This window comes from Carassius auratus, chromosome 2, assembly GCF_003368295.1.
Source record: "Carassius auratus strain Wakin chromosome 2, ASM336829v1, whole genome shotgun sequence".
Classification (NCBI taxonomy): Eukaryota; Metazoa; Chordata; class Actinopteri; order Cypriniformes; family Cyprinidae; genus Carassius; species Carassius auratus.
In genome coordinates, this window is record NC_039244.1 from 1,175,865 (window position 1) to 1,193,680 (window position 17,816).

The 17,816-nt window shown below is 34.2% G+C and overlaps 1 long non-coding RNA gene across 2 annotated transcripts; it reads left to right on the forward strand.

The window, feature by feature from the left end:
• Positions 1-1,016: 1,016 nt before the first annotated feature.
• Positions 1,017-17,585, forward strand: LOC113111700 (uncharacterized). 2 transcript variants are annotated; one of them, XR_003293350.1, is made up of 3 exons: positions 1,017-1,259; positions 5,558-5,596; positions 17,243-17,585. It is a non-coding gene; the product is annotated as an uncharacterized LOC113111700 (long non-coding RNA). The 2 variants fall into 2 exon arrangements; XR_003293351.1 differs by having other exon boundaries at positions 1,024-1,259; positions 5,561-5,596.
• The last annotated feature ends 231 nt before the right edge of the window (positions 17,586-17,816 follow it).

The following is a 17,816-nucleotide window of genomic DNA, read 5'->3' on the forward strand; positions in this document are numbered from 1 at the left end:
ATGATGAATTCAAAATATCAATTCAAAGAACTACCTGATTTACTCTTTTTTTACGTTTATGTTGAATTGCCTTAGCAGATGTGTTATAACGTGTATTGCAATGTGAGAATATCTTCAGGTTGAATATGATGTAAAATAATTAAATACTGAACCTTTACTGAATAACTGAACCTTTCTAACAGCAAATGCACTGCTCCGACTTGATCTTAAATAGAGTTCTTTTCGGCATTCTGTTGTTTTCGTCTTAAATTACAGATGTAAACCTAAAACTGCAAGCGATTTGCACAATTAAAATCCCAAATAAATTAAAAAAATGACTTGAATCAAATCGTTTAAGACGGAAACTCTTTTAAAATCCATGCTTTTATGATGTTTAATGTTGTTTTAATGTTTATCATTTCGACGAACGTATGATTAAGCCTAATAATGCACAGCTGCTGTATATTTGATTATTTTCTGTCATTTTCTCCCTGGCACGGGTAATCTCACTCTCTCCTCGCGTTCGCGTTCATGGGGCGCGCGCGCACGCACAGGTTTGAAGGCGCCGCGCGCAGCGTGAAATACACACGCCACACCGACACACACCAACCGGAGCTCGCGCTCGCGCTGTTCGGTTATTCAACATGGCGAGTCATGCATCTGCTCCAGACATGTGCGTCCTGTAACACACGTGAAGCATGTGTGCCTCAGTGTTTCAGTTAGGATTGAACTTCTGCATCACTCAGTGCACGTGCTGCATGTGCATAACAGATGATTAGAGAATGCACTTAAATACTGTATCTTATCTTCTTGTCATGTGAGAGTTAGGAAAGAAAACATTTTAGCAAGGGTCATGATGCATCAAGCCATTATGTAATGAAAATCAGTTAATAGCATTAATAAAATGTGCAGTTTTCCCTGGCAACACACACACACACACACACAATCTGCTGCAATGGTCCTTTTTGCTGGGAGTGGATGCTCGCTTTGTGCCTCTCTCTCTCTCTCTCTCTCTCTCTCTCTCTCTCTGCCCCTCCCCTTCTGTTCTCTATCTCATTCTCTCGCGCTCAGTCCATCATTTTCTCGTCTCTCGCGCTCGGGGCTTGTTTGCTGACGAACAAAAACGCGAAAGGATGTAAATGAATGAAGGGAAAGCGGCTCGCGCACGCAGAGCGCGAACAAAAGCAGTCGAGCCCGGTTTAGCAGTGCGTGTGATGCCGCAGATCCTCCTCTAACTTTCATCCTTCACTTTCATCTGAAGCCGAAGACACGAGGACGCGGTGAGCACATTCTCCAAACATGCATGTGCATTCGAAACGCGTTCTGTTGTACATTAAATCAGATGCTACAGCTCTTTTTTTAGGCTTAAACAGTTAAAATACCCAAATGCACGTGCGTTTATTCTTTTTGCACGTGTGGGATTGATGAACACACTCTTGAACTTTCAGATTTTGAATGCAATTTGTTGTGCATTTTAAGTTAACTCCAAAAAAAAAAAACTATTTTAGGTAAAGATATGCAGTTGCATTCTCAGTTTTCTGTTGCATTAATGGTTTCTTCGAAAGCGGTGTTTTCTGCTCTTTGCATTGAAACAACATGTCATATTCACAACCTGTGTATAAATGTAGTTATAATAACGCATAAGGTTCTGAAGGGAGAACTGTGTGTCTGTGGCCCAGACTGTATTGTGATGATAATGAGGAACAGCTCGTTGTTGAACTTGATGTTGACTTCTTTCTTCAGGCCTCATTTGTCTCGCTCACTTGTTTGTGCTGTTTTTTCCCACGGTTCTTCAGCGAGGAGTATTTGAGGAGAACAATAGACTGATGATGAATAATAGCGTTTCTGGATGAGGAGAGAACATCTTTAATTAATGAGTCGGAGTTTATGTTAGGCTATAGATTTAATTTATGTTGTTTATATTTTATTTGAACTATATTAAATAAACAATGATCATTTTAATTGTCATTTTCGATAGCTACTAAATGTATTATTTTTTCACAGATTCATGCATTAATCAGAAATAGATATTTGAGCGCCATCTTTATTTTTTATGTTTAAGGGACTGTATTTGATCAACAGGTGCTGATGAGGCCTTCAGTCCTCTCTGTATATATTCAGTGTTCAGATCATCAGAAAGATCAAGTAAAGCCTGTGATGTCTCCTGATGCATTATTTATTTCTTTATTTTCTGAGGAAGCCATTTTTATTTAGTCTTGAGCAGCTGTTTTATTTTTATTGTTTGGTGCTGATAATTTAGCTGATGCAACTTTTAATGCATGCTGAAAATATGGAAGATATCAGACAGCTTTAGAACAAAAAGATGATAGACAAAATACAAATCTTAACAGAAAGAAGTTTAGGTTGGTCACACACACACACACACACACACACACGATTCATCATGAACGTGTCGTTTATTTAATAATCTGATGTGTGTGATACCTGCAGCAAATGCATGTGATTTCAGACTGAATTTCTACAGATGCATTTACTAAACATGATTTCTGTTCGATCCACATACTTTTATACGAGATTTCGCTAAAACACATCTGGATTGTGCTTAGATTATCTGAGTAAATACAAAAGCGTCTTCACTGGCAAAATGCAAGGAAATGTTAACAACAATTTTATAACTTATATTTAAATGGTTTGATGCCTGCTACATGTTAAAAATAAAATATTAAACAGTGTTTAAACCTGGAAAATTTCGTACATATACAAAACTGTATAAAACATTTAAAACTGCATTAAAACATCATAAAAGTCTTCTTTAAAAATAATAAATAAATTCCCGTGAATCGACATGTAAATCATTCTGTGGTATCGAAATGAAACGCAACATATTTTTCTGTCGATAACTGAAAGCAGTCAAAAAAAAAAAAAAAACAGTGCAAAGAGAAAGAAAGAAAAGAAAAGAAACATATAATAAATTTTTTTTTATTTTTTAGAAACGGCAGCAAAAACGAATCACATTTGCAGCTTAGAGAAGTGGATGTTTTTATTAAAAATATTGGTTTATTTAAATACTTCGGTCTGTTTATTCTGAGTTAGTGTATTTTTATGGTATTAAACTGCAGGTTATGTCATTTTATACTCACAAAATAAAAGAGATAAATAAGAAAGACATAAAGGTGTAGAGATGTGCTAAATGTAAAAATGCTTCTGTGTGTTAATGACACTGTATGCAGTAAATGGAACATTCCTCCATGTAAACCAATAGAACTGGACGATTCCATTATTGCAAACCAGTGTGTGTGTGTGTGTGTGTGTGTGTGTGTGTGTGTATCTTTGATGACGTGGTCTAAAATAGTTCAGCTAAATATAGCGCATTATGAAGAAGAAAGGTTTAGTTAAAGGCATCTAAACACACGCCAGGATCATAAATCATATTTTAGCTAATTATAAATGATGCTGATAATTGACTGAGAATCAGAGGCCTGTGTGTAAAACCAGGAATGAATCCGCTTTCCATATAAAATAAAAATCATGAAATTTGGTTTTAAGTTATATATAAATATATAAATAGGTCTGTGTGTGTATTATTCTGAAATCCAGGATTTATTACAGGTATTCGGGTGGTCTACAGCTTATATAAGCAATAAAAGTCTGTTTAGTCCCCATTTAGAGAACTGAGCGACTTAAGTAGAGTTGAGAGAAGGAGGCGGAGTCACAGGATGTGGGCTGGGCTCTTCATTTGTAATGAGGTCAGTTTCTGCTCCATTAGATGCTGCTCTGAAGATGATCAGCATGTGTGGTTCATCTTTAGTTAGATGCTCAGAACCAAATGATCTGAGAAAGGAAGGTATGTCTGATATAAAGAGTTCATATTTATCTCTAATTGCATCCATGCAGGTGCAAAGCAAACACATGCAGTTACAAGCTATGTTATATTTTAATAGGGAACTATTAAACTAAAGTATGTTGATCAGTTCATATAAATAATAAACCATAAATATGTCAGTTCGACGTCTGAGGTCCACAAATATATAAATGCTATCAGTTTTAATTGTTCTTGTTCCAACGCAAACCTAAACTGAGTTTGAGCTGCTGCACCTGTGTGTGTGTGTGTGTGTGTGTGTGTGTGTGTGGTTTTATTAAATTGTCATATGCTGATGAATAGAAATGAGGTTGGTTCTAAACGCACACTGTAGTTTCTGAGTCCTCGGTGAATCGTGGTGAAACAGTCGTGCATGTGTTCGAGGCTCCTTTAACACACACGGGTGAGTTTCTCTCTTTGGTTATCTAGCTGTATGAGTTTATGAAATATCATAAAGCTAGAGAACCGAAAGTAGAAACTCATCCCACTGACTTCACGAACCGCTGAGACGGAGAGAGAAGACGGACTCGAGCAGTTACAGAGGCTTTTATGGAAGTGCACGGACAGAATGCGTGCCTAAAACTGAATGACAACAGAAATATGAGTGGAATCCGCTAATGACGTAGGGAGCGCGTGTACGTAGAGCACGCGAGCGCGCATGGCTCCTCTGTGTGCATCACGCGCTTGTTTCAGATGCACGGCTGTTCATCTCATATTGAATCATACTCACGTTTCTGTAGAAATACTAGTAATTAGAGTCTTTCTAGTTTGTTCTGGATCGGAATAATTATAATAATCATAATAATCTGATATCATAAACACTCAGAAGAAGAAAGAAGGTACAAAAGCTGTCACTGGGGTGCACATGTGTATATAAAGGGCACCTTAAATGCACATATTAGTAACTAAAAGGTACAAAAGAGCTGCCCCAGTGACAGCCCACAGTTATAAAATATCCATAATAAAGTTAAATATCCATAATATAGTCTTGAATCCCTGCTAGCGAAAACTAAATGTTTTGCTAACGTTCATTAATGAAAATGCAGTGATCTCTGAGCATTCAAAATGTCCTGTTTTTAAATGTTACAAGAACGTTGCATTTTATGATTTCGCAAACGTTATGGCAATGTTGCATCCTAATGTTCTCTGAAACAATTAGTAACATAAAAAAAAATGTTCCATGAATGCGGTACAAATAAAGGTTTTTGTTGTGCTAACCTTTTGAAGTAATATGGAAATGCAAGACTGACATCATTCCTAAAAACATTTAAGTGTTCCTCAGTATCCAGGCTCTAATCCAAGCCCACAAAAATATATTGTAAGAATGTTTTTTTTTTTAATGTTCTTAGTAAGTTATGAAATTGTAATGTTTTCTGGACATTCAAAACATGCAGCTTTTGAAACATAATGGAAATATTCAGAGCATTTTGACACAAGTATCATTCAAAAAACCTTAGTCGTTCCATGAATGATGTGAAAATCATATTTTTGTTCTAATGATTTGAGAACATTATTAAAGATCAGAGAACTCTATTCTATTAATGTCACTCAAAGAATGTTTGGTCATACAGTATTTGACGGAAAGTTCCCTGTTAGCCCGAAACCCTAGCACAACAGTGAATTCAGTGTTTAATGAATCCAAGAGAACATCCCATAATATACACATTATCTGCACAGAATCTGAAAATGTATAATAATTCACACAACAAAACTCATATATGCTTTAATCTAAAGTTTCCTCTGTCTCTCTAATTTCAGCAGGTGTTGAAAGTGTCTCACAGACGAGCTCTGCTTCAGGTAAACCCTCTTCAGTGTGTGTGTGTGTGTGTGTGTGTGTGTGTGTGTGTGTGTGTTGACCCATAGCAGAATCTCCCCTGTTCTACAGTCAGTAGAAACTAGCTTTGTGCTATTAATGAATGCATTATGCCAGATTTATGGTTTATTTCATCGCTGATATGAACAAGACCTCCAAAAAATGGCAGAATAATCTCAGTCATTGACCAGTGACTTATTTTAGTCATGTCTTTGCAGTTATTTTAGTGTTGAAGAACATCAAAACCATAATTATTAAAATTCACACCCACAAACGTCTCTCTCTGAATGCACAGCTAGCTACACAAAACACAGTGTTATTTTAGTGCTAAACATCAACAAACCCCAAATTCTTAATTTGCATGCACCAATTTTTTTTGCACAAACAGCAAAACTAAAAACAACAAAATACAATAATTATAAAAAAAATTCATGTCCAAAAATGATTGTTTCTGAATGCACAAACTGAATGCTAAACCACATTAATAATTGCACAAATGCAAAACCAACTAAACCAAAAAAAGTGCTATTTTAGTGGTAATTTTTTTTTGATAATATTTAAAATTCACGTTAGTAAACAACTTTTCCAAATGCACAATCAACAAAATCTAAACAGTGTTAAAGAACAACAACACAATTCACGTTCACAAACGTCTCTCTCTGAATGCAAAGCTAGCTACACAAAACACAGTGTTATTTTAGTGCTAAACAACAACAAACCTCCAAAACTCTTAATTCTCATGCACCATTTTTTTTTTTCTGAATGCACAAACAGCAAAACTCATAATTATTAAAATGCATATCCACAAACGACTCTTTCTGCATGCACAACTATCTAAACCGAAAACAATGTTATTTCAGTGTTCAAAAACAACACAAATTCATTAATATTCAAATGCACATCTATAAACAACTGTTTCCAAATGCACAAGCAACAAAATCAAAACAGCGTTAAAGAACAACAACAAACACTCAATAATATTCATATTCACTTCCTTAAACAACTCTTTCTGAATACACAACCACCTAAACCAAAGACTGCTATTTAAGTGTTAAATAACAACAGAAACTCATAGTTATTAAAACGCACCTCTACGAAGAAACGAGATATTAATTTGTCTGAATGCACGATCAGTTTGAGTGTACGTTTGAGGACGCTGTTGTTTGAGTGTCCAGGAAAGCAGCGCTCTTTAACATTTCTATGCAAACTAGAGCTTGAATAATGAGATGTATTTATGAAGGCGTGTGGTTTGGGATCGGGGGGGAGCCCAGGCCTCCATTGGAGCTGTGCAGCTGTGAAAAGAGTGGGCTTCTTTTTCCCACGACCAGCCAGACACAAGACAGCCCCTCGGCCCGCCAGGGTCACGTCACACTGCTGATATATACATACAGGGAGAGAAAGAGAGCATATCAAAGTGGTGCAAATTAACGAGCTGTCTGACAAGAGAGAGAGAGAGAGAGAGAGAGAGAGAGAGAGAGAGAGATGTGGATCATTCATTTCATGCATTTTGTTTGCCTGTGTTTCCTGCATAAAGCTTTTTGGATCGTATGAAACATTGACTTGCATTGCAAAATCTTTTGCATCACCTCAAATATAAAACAGTTTTGATGAGCCACATATCCAGTACAAATTGTAACTTTTAAAACACAGGTGTTTTTATTGTATGGCCACTTTATAATGAATTGCTATTTTGCATTTTGTAAAAGCAGCAAGCCAGTCATATTTGTGCATTACAGTGATTTTCCCAGACACAGATGATCACGGTGAAATCACTAAGGCATGGCCTTCTGTAGCTTACTGATTAAATAACCGGATCTGGTCAAGTCAAAAATATGATTTAATATGACCAGTCAACCTACAGTCGGTTAAACGCCTTTATGCATGATATTATACTCTGAAGTAGAATGAAGCATTATATATATATATATATATGGGGTTTCTTAATTCCTTCCCATCATCCATCTGTCCAGTTAAACTTGGCCTTGTGTCTCAGGAGGAGTGACACACAGACGGATGACGACTGTTAGACCAACACATAGCAACTTAGATGGAATGTCTTACTGCGAGACATTCAATAAGATCTGTGATAATAGGGGGCCAGCTGTGTGTGTGTGTGTGTGTGTGTGTGTAAATGAGGAGCGCTTCAGAACCTCTTTGAATTTGAATTCATCCCACGTTTGAATGTGGGGAAATGTTTTGTATTTAAGAATGAATACTTTTATTAATCAAAGCTGCATTAAATAATCAAAAGTGAGATTATGTTGAAAAGATTTCTATTATCAAATAAACGCTGTTCTTTTGAACTTTCTATTCATCTGTGAATCCTGAAAAATAAAATGAATCACAGTTTCCACAAAAATATTGTGCAGCAGAACTGTGTTCAACATTGATAATAATCAGAAATGTTTCTTGAGCAGTAAATCATCATATTATTCTGATTTCTGAAGATCATGTGACACTGAAGACTGGAGGAATGATGCTGAAAATACAGCGGAGCATCACAGAAATAAATTACACTTTAACACAGATTCACACAGAAAACAGATGTTTTACATTAGAATAATATATCGCTATTTTTACTGTATTTTATTCAAATAAATGCAGCTTTGGTGAACTGAATTGACTTCTCAATCTTACCAACACCAAACGATTGAATGGAATTGTCTCTCCAGCCATTTCTAATCAGCAGAAAGTTTTCAATCTCTGAACTTGCTCTTTAATGGCTCTGAAGATTTTATGAGCTTCTCAATCGTGTTTCATTGAAGTATAACTTTACCTCAATTGTTTCTTCTAATATTCCCATTAAACCGAGTCAACAGTTGTCATGCAGGAAGAGTTTAGAGCTGTAAAATGAGACGGGGTTCTCCTGTGATCAGTGTTTGTGAGGAGATGTGTCTGTTTTTGTCAATTAACGCTCAAACTCTGAAATTATGTAGATTTTTTGTCTGATATGGGTGGAAATAATGTTAGTTAATATTCAGATTTCTGTAGCCATTGTTTCTCTAAATAGTTAAATTAGATATTTAATGCCTGTTAACATTCCCTATTTCATATACAGTAAAAGTTAATATAATGTAAAAAAAGACAGATGTGCTGCTCTAAACATGATCTTCAGTCACAAAAAGCATCTTCAGAAATGCATGCAGTGGTTGCAATGAAAAAGCAGTGATGAATTAGTTCTGAAAGTGATCGTTTCTGTGTTACTCTGCCATTCTTGAATACTGAGAATGATGTTTATAACTCTATCTTTATCGTTATCATCCCTGGCCTTTACAGACGGACAGAGTGAACTAGTGAAATGAGCTGCGAATGCACTTTTATTCCTGCATCAAAGCATCTGATCTGATCAGCATCAGCACAAACTCAGCCTCAATATCTGCATGCATCACATTCAGCTCTTTTCTGTCTTTCTTTCTTTCTTTCTCTCGATGGTGAGGATGCGGAGGAGAAGGGGGTCGTTACCATGGTTACAAATTATAAGTGCAAACCAGCAGGGAAACAAATAAAAGCTCTTCTGCTTCAGAACTGTATGCGTGATTAAACAAATACATACATAAACACAGATTCTACCCGTCTTCTCTGTAATTATGGAAATATATACATTAAATGCAACATAAAAACATCTGTCAGAATTAATGTAAAATATATAAATATAAAAGATATTGTTGTTAAAAAGCTCACATTAATATTTCTTTTCATTTATTTCAATAGTGCTTACACTATAGATTTTTTCAAAACAGCTTTACATCAGTATACTAAATCATATAATACTTTAAAAAAAAAGAAATGTATATATATAAAAATTGTGCTTTTGTCCTTTTCATTTTTTATTTATATTTTTTTTATATATAGTTTTTTGTGGTTAGTTTTTGTCATTTTGTTGTGTGTTTGTATTCATTTTTCAATGTCTATATAGTTTTCATAAGTTTTTATTAATTGGTTTTAGTCATTTTGTTGTGTGTTTTTGTTATTTTCATTAGTTTTTTTCTAAATATATCTAAATAGCTTTCATTCATTTTTATTTTATATTGTTTATATAAATATATATTATATTTATATATATATTATTTTTGACATGTTTGTCATTTATTTTTTAAAAACATATCTGTATATTTTTTTATTTTATCTGTTAATTTTAATAATTTCTGTTGTGTTTTTGTCATTTTTATTAGTTTCTTTTTCAAATGTCAATATAAATTTACATTAATATTTATTAGTTTTAGTAATTTTGTTGTGTTTTTTTGTTTTTGTCATTAGTTTCCACTATACTGCTAGTTGGTTGCTTACTCAAAAGAATAATTAAAGAACTAAAAACAAATGTGAGAGTCAAAACAGATCAGTGTTTTAAAAACATCAGTATCAATGTAGCAATGACCGACTTAAACGCTGATGTTTCCCTCTAGAGAAAGAGAAAATGCCTTTCTCCGTTTGCCATCTGTGCGGCCGTTAGCTGCTCACAATCTCTGTCTAATTGCATTTGCATATCCTTGATTTAGCTAATCGCTCCTGAACGAGTATGCAAATCTCTCGACGGGAGAAACAGTTCATTCAAAGAGGCATTTCTGAGCTGTCAGCACAGTTGAGACGGTGCCATGTGGAAAGTGAAGTGGGAGGCCCCTCTTATGCAAATCCCTCACTGTAGCGACCAATGGGAGGGAGAGAGAGCGGAACACGACCGCTGATTGGAGGATGGAGCCTAATTAGTACGTCTGCATAAAAATAAGCCTAAATGGGTCAATAGTTGTTATACAGTGAGAAGCGTGGGATGCACACTTAATCACACACACACACACACACACTCACACATCAAATGGCAGATATGGTGAGTTATTAAATAAATAAATAAATATATTGAATAAATATAATATAATATGTGCTGCAGATTTTAGAGTAATTCCACAGCTGTACTGTTAAATTTAAATATTATTGCATATTATCAAGCACTAGATTAGATTTATAGATTTACTAGATGTATTTTTTAAGTACTATATTTTTTATTTTACAGTAAAATAATACAATATTAATATTACAAATGTGTTATTTAATAATAATAAAAATAACAATAATAATGCATAATTAGTTTGATATTTTTCTTAAATACTATTTTTTTTATTGATACAGTAAAATAATACCACAGCCATATTTCTTGTATTGTGTTACTTTTTTGTAGTAATAGTAAGTATAATAATATACATAATCATATGAAATAAATATAATTCTTATTAAAATAATTCCATTTTTTATCAACTTTTCTCTAAATCGTGTAGCCCTAGTTCAATCTGAGATCACTTTCATTTCAAACTATTAAAATAAATGACTTGAAATGAACTGGTTTTAAATTAGTTTCTAGTTCCGTCGCTTCACGTTTATTTTTAGAAGCGAAGCTGTCAGAAATGTAGGACAGAAACTGTCTGTTTTTCGTTCCTCTTGTGGAAACACACAGACTTTGAAGAGCTCCTGCAGGTTTGAGGATAGAGACAAGCATCCCTTCATACATCAGTAAGAGTAAAAGCAAACTTCATGATCCCTGTTCCTCACGTTGTGTTAGAAAATACGACTACAAGAGACACAATCACAGCCGCAGTAAAATAGCCAAGTGAAAACATCACTAACACTAATATACAATATTAATATGTGAATCTGAAAACTGGAAAATTCAGCTTTGCATCGCAGGAATAAATTATAGCTTAAAATATATTCACATAGAAAACAGTTCCTTTAAATAGTAATAATATATCACAATATTAAACTTTTTACTGTATTTTTGATTAAATAAATGGAGAATTGGCGAGCAGAAGAGAAATACAAAAATTCAGTAGTGAACAGTAGTGCACGCTGAAAAATCTAAATATCTCTTATATACAGTAAAATAGCTTTTCGGTAAATTCTGTAAAATTCAGCTTTGCATCATAGAAATAAATGACATTTTAAAATACGTATTTTAAAAAACAACACTTATTTTAAATGGTAATAATATTTAACAGTATTATTGTTTTTAGTGTATTTTTTATCAAATAAATGCAGCCTTGATGAGCAATAAAATAATAAAATAATTAAAAAAGATTTGTAACAGTAGTGCACATTGAAAAACATGAATATATTATATATATATGATTAAAGCTGCAGTAAAATAGCCAGGTGGATATCATATGCATGAAAGCATTTCAACTTTAACACTTAGTTTAGAGGTATAAAATATCCCTAACATTAATATGCATTACTAAAAGCAGTAATAATAGTGATGCATGACTTTGCATGACTTGCAATGCTGAAGGTGATTGTGTGCATCACGTCGGTTTGTCTGTGCGAGTGTTTGTGTGATTTGCACTTGAACATGAGGGTTTGGGGTTCATGTCTCGGGTGTTTAGGGGAGGAGGGCATCTGTCTGGTTTGAATGAGACACATTAAAAGCATCCACATGTCTGAGTGTGTGTGTGTGTGTGTGTGTATGTGGGGGTCGCCAGCACAGAATGGTGTATGGATCAGTGCATGTGCACATATGTCGTTGAGTCTGAACAGATGCAGTGACAGACATGCAAATGACTCGACAAGCCCCGCCCCTCGAGAAACACACGCTAAATTAAGCGCATCACGCAAAAACGGGCGGGAAAAGTGACACACGTGCACAAAACACACTAAATAGTAGTGATGTCACTGTATTCTCCTGAGTACGACAGCAGCCAATCAGAACAGAGCAGGAACAGGAAGTCAGATGTTAGATGCTGACGTCACCCTTTATGTGCTGAAAAGGAAGTGGAAACTAAAAGAGGCATTTAGAGAGTCTGTAATAAGAATAATAATACATTTTAATTGTGACAAATGTTGAGTGCTTGATTAAATGTTTGAAAGTGGAAAAACAACAACAACAAAACTAATCTGAAGGTAAATATGAAGCTGAACGCTCTTCCTCCTGAAGCGTGGGAGCGTGGTGTCCGTCTGAATGCCGCGCAGCAGGTGAAGAAGAAGAACCCGAGAGGTCAAAGGTGAAGCCCGTCTGGGCGGCTGATTAATGTTCACGCTTCTTTTATGTGATTCTGGTCTGAAGAGAGGTTTAGACGTACGAGTCCTTCTCTCTTTAGTTTCTGAAGTGACACACTCTTATAAGCTGATGTTTATCTGGGCAAGCCCATGGAATTCTGGGAAGACTCGTTATATTCCTGTCTTTAATCGTTCTGGGCTTTCCTATCATTTCTTGTGAAATTCTGTTTTGGAGCACAGGTCATTTTCACCTCCATATCAAATGTAAAAAATAATAATAATAATTTTTAGTGTGACATTATTTTTATGACAATTAGGCACAATTACCCTTACATTCTCATTATAGGAGAATTAAACTAATATGGCAAATTACAATAATTATATAGTTTTACATAGTTTCTTCCCAACTGTATATATATTGTTTAATATTTAATATCTAAACCATTAATTCACTCTAATATTTACATAATAATAATGTAATTCTGCTCAAATGAGACTACTGCATATTAATGATAATAATAGTAAAAAAAGTTAGTATTATTTAAATGATGTTTAAATGTATATTAATATTTACATATTATTAATCTGTATTTTCATACTATTTCATTCTGCTGTTAGTAATAATAATATTTAAAAAACAAGGACATTATTATGTGAATATTTACATTATTAATTTACATTGATATTCACATAATAATCGTATTGTTTTTCATACTACTTTCATTCTATTCTGAGACTACTATATTATTAATTAATTAATAATAACAATAATATACCGAAATAATGGCATAATTTCTTTGTGTATTCATTTACATTTATATTTACATAATATTATTTTTCATAGTAATTTCATTCTACTGTTATAAAACTACTGTAGTATTAGTATTAATAATATAGTCAAATTAATCTTATTTGTATAACTACAATGTGTGTGTATGTGTGTGTGTCTTACATATATATATATATATATATATATATATATATATATATATATATATATATATATATATATATATTAAAAAAATATATATATATATACAGATATGTATACGTATGTTTGCATGTACATAATATTTAACAAATGTATATACATATCAGATATTATTATTCTTTTAAATTTACTTATCAATTAATATGTATGTATATTAAAATATATGCATGTAATTTTATTATATGTAAATTAATTATATATCCATATACATGTTAGATAATTCTATTAATATAGGCAAGGTAAGGCAAGGTAAGTTTATTTATATAGCACATTTCAAGAAAGTAAAATAATCATGAAGAAAAATAACAAAAAATAAAACAAGCAATTTTAAAACTTTTAAAATGATTAAAACGTTTACTTTAAATCAATTTAAAAACAGTTTGAAAAAGATTTTATATTAATATTCAATCTTATATTATAATATTAATATTAAATCTTATATTATAATATTTATATTAATATTTATAAAAAAATATTGAATATTATATTAAAAAATATATTTTTATTTATATATACACACATATGCATACACATATGTGGTTTATTTATAAATATATAAAAATAATAATATTATTAAATATATTTTTTTATTGAAATATATAATATAAAATAAAATGTAACATATGTATATGTATTACATATATTATAAAAAAATATATAAAGTTGCATCTAAATAAAAATGTACTGTTTTATTCAATATTTGTGTTTATTTTTATGCTTATGGTGTGTCTCTCGCTGCTGCGGCTGATTTCAGCTCCTGAAGTCTGGAGAAAGTTTAAAGGTGTGCAGAAGAAGTCACAGATTTCGCTGAGCTGTTGGCTTGAATCAGTTTCTGCTTTCTCATCGCTACATTATATTTGGAAGCAGATGAGCAGCGTGTTTGGGCCACCTGCTTTTACCGTCAGGCGTCAGGACAGCTAAGGACAAACCCTGGGGTCCTTGTCTCAGTGCTGGGAGGACACTAGTGAACTGCAAACTGTTTCTTAAGAATAGAATGTGAGAGAATGCAATAAACAACAATAGACTGTAGCTGTTGTAACATGATCCCATTAAAATATTTATTTAGTCATTTTGAGTAATAATGTAATATAGCTCTCTGACCTAACAGTATATGCTACTGTATTAACAAGTTTGGGAACTGTAAACTTACTTTAATTCTGTGATGCACAGCAGTGTGTGTGTGTGTGTGTGTGTGTGTGTGTGTGTGTGCCATCAGTATTTGCCTGAACTCATTTCATGGTTTAAAAGCAGATAATGAAAAGCTAGTTGAGAATGTTGTATTAAAGCTCACAGAGCGCTCTTATTAACGCTGCAGACGAGAGACAGCTGTGAGCTCAGTGCTGTCCTCATTCTGTGCGTCTCTGGAGGCTCCAGCGGTCAGAACAGAACTGGACGCTCCTGGTCAGCAGAAATAGTTTGACCTGAATCACAAACACACTGAAGAGTCTGAGAGAGCATCAGGAAGCTATGTTTAAAGGAAAAGTTCGCCCAAAAATGAACATTTTGCTCACTTTCAGTTCATCAGAGAGTGTGTTTCTTCATCAGGTTTGTAGAAATGTAGCTCTGCATCAGTGTCTCATCAATGGATGCTCTGCAGTGAATGGGTGCCGTCAGAATGAGAGTCTGATAAAAACATCCCAATAATCCACAGCACTCCAGTCCATCAGTGAACATCTGGAGAAGACAAAACCTGAAACACATCCAGCATTAAGATGATTTTAACTCAAACACATAGAGTCTATAATCCAGAATAACACTTCCTCCAGTGAAAAAGTGTTCTGGTCTGAATCAGGAGAGAAATCTGCACAGATCCAGCAGCGTTTAAACAGATCAATGTTTGTCATATGTTTTGTAGTTGTTGCTATTTTTTGTCTTTGTCTTAGCTTTGATTTTAGTAAATATAATAACCCTGAAGACAGAACAGATTTACTGAAAAATGTTCACATTGAAAAGTACATTTCTGACTCTGATTTTTAATCTTTCACACTGTGAGTTCAGGAATATTCTGCGTTGTCTGGAGTTTCTGTCTGTGTCTCCGCTGAGAGTTGGTTTGTGCAGTGGATGCAGAATAAAGGATTTGAGGGCTTTAACAGACAGCGGGTGACCTCTGACCCCGGCCCGCTGCGCTCTGCGGCTCTCATTCAGTTCACAGTCACGGTCTCTTAATGCAGCTCAGTCTCTGGATTCAGTGGAGGTGTGATCCGATGACAAGTATTTTTAATGAGGGGCGACGTCTTTTGTCATATCCCAGCGAAGGAGAGAGCGCACTAGCGTTAAACACAATCATACAGCGCTTCGTGAAAGTTAGACTGGGTAAGGAACTGTAAAAATGGCTAGAAAGCTTTTTCAGACGGACTGAAAAGGATTCAGTGCACAAACACACAGTACATTCATAACATGTGTTACAGTAACAAAGACGCATTAAACTGATCTAAAGTGACACTAAATGCATTCATAATCTTACAAAAGATTACTACTCAAATAAACGCTGTTTTTCTGAACTTTCTATTCCTCTGTGAATCCTGAAAATAATAAATACATCACGGTTTCGTCAGAAATAATCAGCAGCACAACTGTGTTCAACACTGATGATAATCAGAAATGTTTCTTGTGAGCGGAGGAGACTGATCTAGAACCTTGTGTCAATCTGAGAACATCAGAAACATTCAATGCAGTAAAGTTCATCAAATAATAAGATAAAGGATACCAAACATCTTACATGCCTTCAGCTTTAGATCTTAAAAACGTCTCAAACTGCGCTCAGATTTGCTAAAAGGCTTTTATACATCCATTTATTTAATGTCTCTGTTGGACTCATTTGTGTCTATTTTTGTCTTTTAATAAACATCTGAGACAAAGCTGATTCTTCAGTCAAACTGAACTAAAAACACATTAAGTGTCATGAGTTTTGTTTCATATTTGAGAAGATTTTAGACAGGGTTTTACAATCTGAAGCCCAGCACACACACACACACACATACAGACAGGCACACACAAACACACGCACACACACACACACAAACACACACACAGACACACACGCACACACACACACACAGACACACACACACAGACAGACACACACAAACACACACAGACACACACAAACACACAAACATACACACACACACACACATACAGACAGACACACACATACACACACACACACTCACACACACACACACACACACATACACACACACACAAACACACACATACACACACAAACACACACACAGACAGACACACACACAGACACACAGACACACACAAACACACACATACACACACACACACACACACACACACAAACACACACACACACACACACACACACAAACACTCTCACACACACTCACACAAACACACACACACTCACACACACACACACACACACACACACACACACAGTTTAACATTGTTTTGATCTGTTAGCTATTTTATTATTTATTATAAATATTTTTTTTTCATAGTGTTATTTTTTTATGCATTGTTTTAAAGCCAGTTCATAAATCAGAATAATTATTAATAACAATAAGAGTACATGGAACCCATGTTTAAATGGTAATACCATGGTATTTTTTGTAAGTGTGTATAATCTTTAACCTGTTTGAATCATATAAATATTATATTGATGTTGTTTTTGTGCTGTTTTCCGCAGTAAAGTGGTGAAAGATGAACTGATCCTTCGATGAGCTTCGATGATGTCACTTCCTGTAAGTGAAGTGATTGGAGAAATGCCCATGCCTTTATTTTGTTGAACACATTTCAACATATGCACAGCTCTATTTCACACACTCATCTCAAGTCTCTAGATGAATTATAAAATCTGTAAATGAATATTTGAATAAAACTCAGAGCTGTATGTTAGATTCACTAATGCAATGATCCTCAGAAACTCACCTGATTCTGTAATTAATACTGTAATGAGTATATCTGCGTATCAGTGAAGCTGTAACTCGAGTAAAGCTGAACGTGTGATGATCTTCAATAAAGCTTCTACTTTTGACACATAGCTCTGTCTGGTGTGTGTTTGACATTAGGGTTTATGCCTTAGAAGAAGGTTTTGGTGATTGTTTTTGCTTTAATATTCTGACAGATCAGAGTCTCTAATAATTCACTGTAACAGCCAAGACATGAAGATTTATTATATACACCAAAATAAATACCTTTATGAGCACATGAGTAAAGAGTCAGCTCAAATTCATAACGTGTCACACTTAAATAAAACCAAA